Genomic DNA, 6,740 nt, shown 5'->3' on the forward strand with positions numbered 1-6,740 from the left:
CCTCACTTTGGCTGTCATTTGTTCATCATCCCTCCTTACTCAGCTGTTAATCTCACCTGAAGACAGGTGCCAATGCCATGAGAGCAACATGTTTTAGTGGAATGCAAATAACGGTCTGTTAGAGTTGTCTCCCGTTAATAAGGAAGTGCCAAGCTCCTCACAGCGATAGTACGTTCCCGGAGCTCTCTATACTACCGAGAGTGTAACGAAGGTGTCACGCGCTGGGAAGGAGCTTGAGGAAGTGCCAAGCTCCTTCCCAGCGCGTGACACCTTCGTTACACTCCGCGAACGGACTATCGCTGTGAGGAGCTTGAAGAATTTCGTTAAACTGTGGGAACGGGAAATCGCTGTGGGGAGCTTGAAGATAGATCTTCACTTTTGTAAACATGTCAGCTGATCTGTCACTCATGGATAAAGTGCACAAGTACAGAGATTGTAAGTTCATATATGTAATTTTCTGTCAGTTTTATTTTATTTTGAGGAGATTTTATGAAACTGTTGTTGATAATTTTGTAACAATTCAACTTGACAGTGAAGAAGGAAATCACCCTAAAGACTACATCTGCTCTTTGAAATATCTACTGCATTAAACTTTTCAAACCATAGATCTTGTATTGCAATATTTATTCTGTCTTCCGGTATATTTTCTAAAAAAATATAAAAAGTGTTGTTATTATTTGTAATGGTTAACCTAAAAGCTACACAGAAATGTTTCCCTTCGAATTATAGACAGACGGCAGGAATGCGAAAGTGAATTTTGGCGCATGTTGTTACCTGGCCTACCTTTTCATTAAGCACCACAAAATATACAAACATGTCACAATATCCTATGACGTAATTTGTGAAATTTTGTTAAAAATACATCAGTGGAACAATGTCCTGTGACATCAGCTGAGCAACAGGGTTGCTGGGGTCGTCGAGTGTGCATTAGCTCCTCTCCGTGATCTATCATCTAACCATGCAATGTCATTGAAATAGCCCAGAGATGTTTTGATGATTTGTTTACTAAATATAGCCTGCAGCTGCGCATTTTCTATCAAGCGCTAGTTTTATAAGCACCTATATTTTCAATATAATATATATTTTGGTGTCAACTAAATTCATAGAGCTGAAATGATTATAAATGGTACTTATATACATATTGTATTTTTTCAGTGACCTACAAATGACTTTCCATTTGCTTTTCAAACACAAAATATTTGAAATTCTGATCATGCTAATAGCCCTAGGGATACTTTTTACATTAACCAAACTGGTCCAGGCTAGTAGGCTTGTGCAAATTTTGTGAAACTTGTGTGAAAGTTTTGTTTGTTTGTTGTTTAATACCGCACTCAGCATTATTCCAGCTATATGATGGCGGTCTGTAAATAATCAAGTCTGCACCAGACAATCCAATAAATATCATGAGCATCAATCCACGCAAGTGGAATATGATGACAAGTCAGCGAGCCTGACCACCGGATGCTGTTACTTAGTTAGTCGCCTCTTATGCAATCACATTAAAATCAGACCTCAGTTCTCGCTACCACTAAACAAAGATCTCAGGACATCCAATTAGTAATCACGTCAGAACGACCTTTCATTCTACCAATCAGAGCATCGCTTACTAGATTATGAAAGTGACAGTCGTAATGTGACTTCTAATCAGGCAACCTCGAAAACTTTAACTCTGAACGATAGTTACGGGTTTAACGACTGAATCCATACAATCTAGACCATCTATTAGCCATTCCAGAATGTTCTTTTGTTCAGGTTTCAAATTTGTAATCGAGAATTTGTCAAAATATGTTTGAAGCGTAGTCACCAATTTGAAATTAGTGCCGTAAAGCACGAGAAAGCTGCCTTCTGATTGGTCATTCCATTGGTTGGTCAAAGTTTGCACAAGGTAGGTCTGACGTGACCTGTAATGGGATGTCCTCAGATCTTTGTTTAGCGGTTGCAAGAACTAAGATCTGATTTTAATGAGATTGCCTCTTACGGCAAGCGATGTTGCTTTTTACGGCAAGCATGGCTTACTGAAGACCTATTCTTACCCCAGTCTTCACGGGTCTTTTTAGTAAATGATTTGCTGGATATCATAAAAGGAAATCACACAGACAACAATATTGATAACAGTAACAAGAAATGCAATTACAGTTATCATATTAGTCAATCACCTTGTCTAGTAACCTAGAAATTATTATTGAAAACATTTATTCCCTCCTACGATGAATTCTAACATCTCACTTAATGTTGTGGCTTTAGAAGTGGTCCTCAGTAGCCCAATGGCCGGCTATAAGACATATACGCCCAGTATTGGGTTTCCGGAATAACATATTATATGTTTTGGGGCATATTTTGAGTTTTGATTCAGCTACGACGTTTGACCTTCATGTGTCTTGCAAAACCACATATTAGATCCCATCTCTGTTTTTGGAAGTGTATTTTATTGTTAAACAATGATCATGACTGTGTTACATTGTTTCTGTTGAGATTCGGTAGACGCTTATTGCATTGTGTTTGGACAGTGATACGATGTCAGGAAGTGACTATAGTTAGTTGCTAGTGTGGTATGAAGAATTCCTGTCCGGTATACCGTAGTATGTTATAGAAACAAAAGGAAAATTCTGTAATGTTCTAGTGCTGCTAGACTGGTGTGGGCATGGTATAGAAACTTCCAGTAGCTTGGGAGGCTGTATACATGTATATTGTGGGACAAGAGCGTGTTCAGGTATGTCTCACACATTTCATCGCTTTGGAACCAGCTTTCATGTGAGGATTGCTCTTCATCACAGATTCCCTGCCTAGCTCGGAAGCCTGACCTTTATCGCCGCAGGGTGAATATATGTTATTATCACTGACTTTTGCTATCACCACTGTATTTTGTATACTGACCACTGCCATCATATTATTTATTGCCATGGGAATTTTGTACTACCACTCTGTTGTTTACTGCCATTAAAGTTGCTCTGTAGTAATTTGTATTTGTAAACCTAGTGAATTTTTAATTTGTTGATTGTATACCACTTGTTCGCTGTTTGTTGGTTTCACATTCAATTCTTTTATGAACATATTTCTTGGTTAACATATTGTTTCAATTTGGGATTTGACACGCAACACCGCACACTAGCCTGCCACATATCCGCCTACAATTGAGAGCAATGACAAACAGTTGGTTTTCGCATATCACTGCCATGGAAACCAAACTTGATTTTGAAAAAGAAACTTGTTCAAGCAACATTTGGAGAGGCTTTTGGGAGGATGCTGGACTTATGCTTTGTGCTGATGGTAACCATGGTAACAACTATGAGAAGATCCAGATTGTTCAAGGCATCACTATTTGCACTCATATGTTGCTGGCTTCTTTTACACCAATGTGTCTTTAACTTACTGTACATGTTTGTTAAAGGGCAAGTTCACACGGAAATGAACCTTTTTTTCTTGTACTTTTTCCACATTAAAAGTGTTAACATAGAAGTGTCATAGACAAAAATATAAAAACATCATATTTAACTAACATATTTTTTGCACTAAAACGATTTATATTTTTCACATTTTCCAAGTGTTCTATTTCCATAACAAAAACACCATGGCTTATGTCCCTTGCAATATGACGTCATTGGTGCCAATTGATAAACATTATGACGTCATCATGCTTTGTTAGAGCCGCTTTACGTGGTGTAGGTACAGTTTTGTGATTCTAGCATCTCAGATGCCAGCCAGAATTGTGTTATGCTGAGTCACCACTGCGCCGGAGTGTGTCGTAGACCATGTTGTTCTACCGCAAACTGGTCCTTGATATCTTTTGCGTTGAGAATAGACAGGGACCCAGTTGAATTGGCACCAATTACGTCATAATCTAAGGGGGATAACTCAGGCCTATTTCGCTCGTAAAACGAAGGCCTCATAACGTCATATCACTTTCACACTATTGTGAGCTTCCTACTTTCACTGTGAAAAAAAGTGAGTGTATATTTTCAAACACAGATACTAACTAATTCTAAAATTGCGTTTTGTTTAGAAAAAGAAAGAAAGTGATTTTTGCGTGTACACTTCCCCTTTAAGAATACAGCTGAAGTGTCACACAATTATTTGTCAAGTGAGTTCACCTTGTGGTTCTTTTCTTTTTTACTGAGTTCTATAATATTAAATAGTGTCTACTGGGTAATCGTATGAAGGCCATGACTCACCTATAGTAGATGTATTGCTGACTCCAGTTATTATTTGTTAAAGAGATAAGCAATTTGATACTGTTAAATATTCATAGAATCATTTGATATATTCACACACTCTGGTCACATTTGGCGCATTATTATCTTTTCAGAATTCAACAGTGAAACAAATCGCAAACAGTGTTTGATCAATTACATGTTACAAACTAAATGTAACTTTGTAGAGTAACAATCAGTTTTAAAACTCTACATTAAAATGTCTTTTATCAACTATTCTAAAACCAGTATGGTGCCAAATAACGTAATATGTCCAAAAGCCGTACTATTTGTCACTATATGTCACTATGTGTCACTTTATGTCACTATGTGTCACTATATGTCACTGTGTGTCACTATGTGTCACTATGTGTCACTGTGTCACTATATGTCACCATGTGTCACTATATGTCACCATGTGTCACTATATGTCACACTGTGTCACTGTATGTCACCATGTGTCACTATATGTCACCATGTGTCACTATATGTCACCATGTGTCACTATATGTCACCATATGTCGCCATGTGTCACTATATGTCACACTGTGTCACTATATGTCACCATGTGTCGCCATGTGTCACTATATGTCACACTGTGTCACTGTATGTCACCATATGTCACTATGTGTCACACATCTGTCCGTCACTGTATGATACAGTCAGGCTAGTCATAGGGTGGAGAAAGGTGGGAAGGATACACTACCAACAGTATATACATGAACTGGTGACATGATAGTGAAGGTGTAATGAAAGTAAATCTCTGTTAACTTAATGTCGGGCGTGTCGATCAGCATCTGGTGTGTCCTTGATGGCATATTGTTGATAAACCTGCATATGGTTGCCCTTGGTATTACCGGCCATTCTGCCTGAAGAACCACGTAGATGCGCACACTTTGGCTTCTGTGTGCACATGCTTCATGTACTGTACATGCGGGGCACGCGTGGCCCAGTCGTCTAAGGCGCCGTGATTCATTGTGCAGAGTTGCGTCCCTTGGGCACGCGAGAAACCTATGATTGTGGGTTCGAATCCCAGTTCCCCCCGATTATGTTTCTAGGTTTGTCAGCACCATTCCCTTGCTCGTGGGTTTCACTGCAGTGGTAAACGTCTAAGACCTGCATCACTTCTGGCTTTCCTCCCACACAAATCTGACACATCGTTATATAACTGGAATACTGTTAAAAGCGGCGTTAAACCCAACTCTATCTCTCACTCACTACTGTTCATGCATGATGTGAAATTTCATTGTAAGGGAAGTTGGATTCAGATTTATAAAGTACACCAGTGATATCTACATTCAAATCATTAGTTTCATATTGTTTGCCAGTTGTATAACATGACAGCCCCACTTGAAACTACATTTATTAATTACCAGGCATTTGGTGAAGTAGAGCATCGCAGACCGAGGAGACCATTCAGCCAGGATAAATATAGAACTGTTGATACAATTAGCAGCATCTGCCATATGTTATATTGACCACCGGTCACAGGTGTTGGCAGTGTTAAAACAGTACTTGATGAGCACACAGCTTGTTCAGTGCAGGCGGTCTCACGTTACGGAATGTGTCTGTAGCTGCGTTAGATATGTATACTCTTTTGAACTCACAAGGTAGGTACTGACTCAAGTATTATTGATAATTATATTGTCAAATCCTGCGTACAGGGTTGACAGAGCCTCTGAACACGTGGATCATGATGATTCTAACATTGTACAATTCACATGGATTAGACATGCATTCGTTGTCCCGAGGCAAGGGAGCTAACTGACCATAAAAGTCCAGATTCCACCCTTGCCAAACTAGGCTGGTATTATGGAGTTATATTTTAGCTGGACTAATAAGTCTATGCATAGTCCAATCAAAATCTCATAATGGAATCAGCAACCGGTTCGTTCAGATTTTGGTCGACTGCAGGATTTGTCGACAGATATTTTCATGCTTTGAATCAAGGTACTCACCAGTTCACAATATCTGGTGCACTTCGCGAAAGTAAGACCCGTTTTATTACAATACAGATCTTGACTATCGATCAGATCGTCTTGACTAGGCACCACCGTTTTGTTTGAAGCAAGTGCAAGTGATATTAGAGGTGGAATCTGACTGGTCAATAGGAGGGATATATACTCAACAACAAAAGTTCCTGTGACACCAATATTTTAGTGTATTTTTCACACATGTAAAGTTTGGTTTTCAAAATTGTAGTACATGTATGAAATCAAATCACAAAAACACAACTGCAACAGAAAAGCATGCATTCCATGCAAAAGTTGACTTTTATGCAAGCCCCATGCATTTCACTACCCAAGAATTGGTATAAAAACGTGCAATATACATTGTTTGGCATCGTGCTGACAACAACCACTCAGAAAAACAACAAAATTACGCAATTATTCAACATTACGAAATGCCACACCTGTCCGAAAATGAGCGTCTGTGAGCAGGATCGTGTCAACGTGATGTTGCAAGACAATTTAACATCCACAGAAACACCATTTAGTGTTTATGGCAATGTTGGCAACAGACGAACGCAGTCAGAGACCATCCTCGGAGTGG

Source organism: Haliotis cracherodii, unplaced genomic scaffold, assembly GCF_022045235.1.
Source record: "Haliotis cracherodii isolate W230 unplaced genomic scaffold, xgHalCrac1.p SCAF_6, whole genome shotgun sequence".
NCBI classification, from domain to species: domain Eukaryota; kingdom Metazoa; phylum Mollusca; class Gastropoda; order Lepetellida; family Haliotidae; genus Haliotis; species Haliotis cracherodii.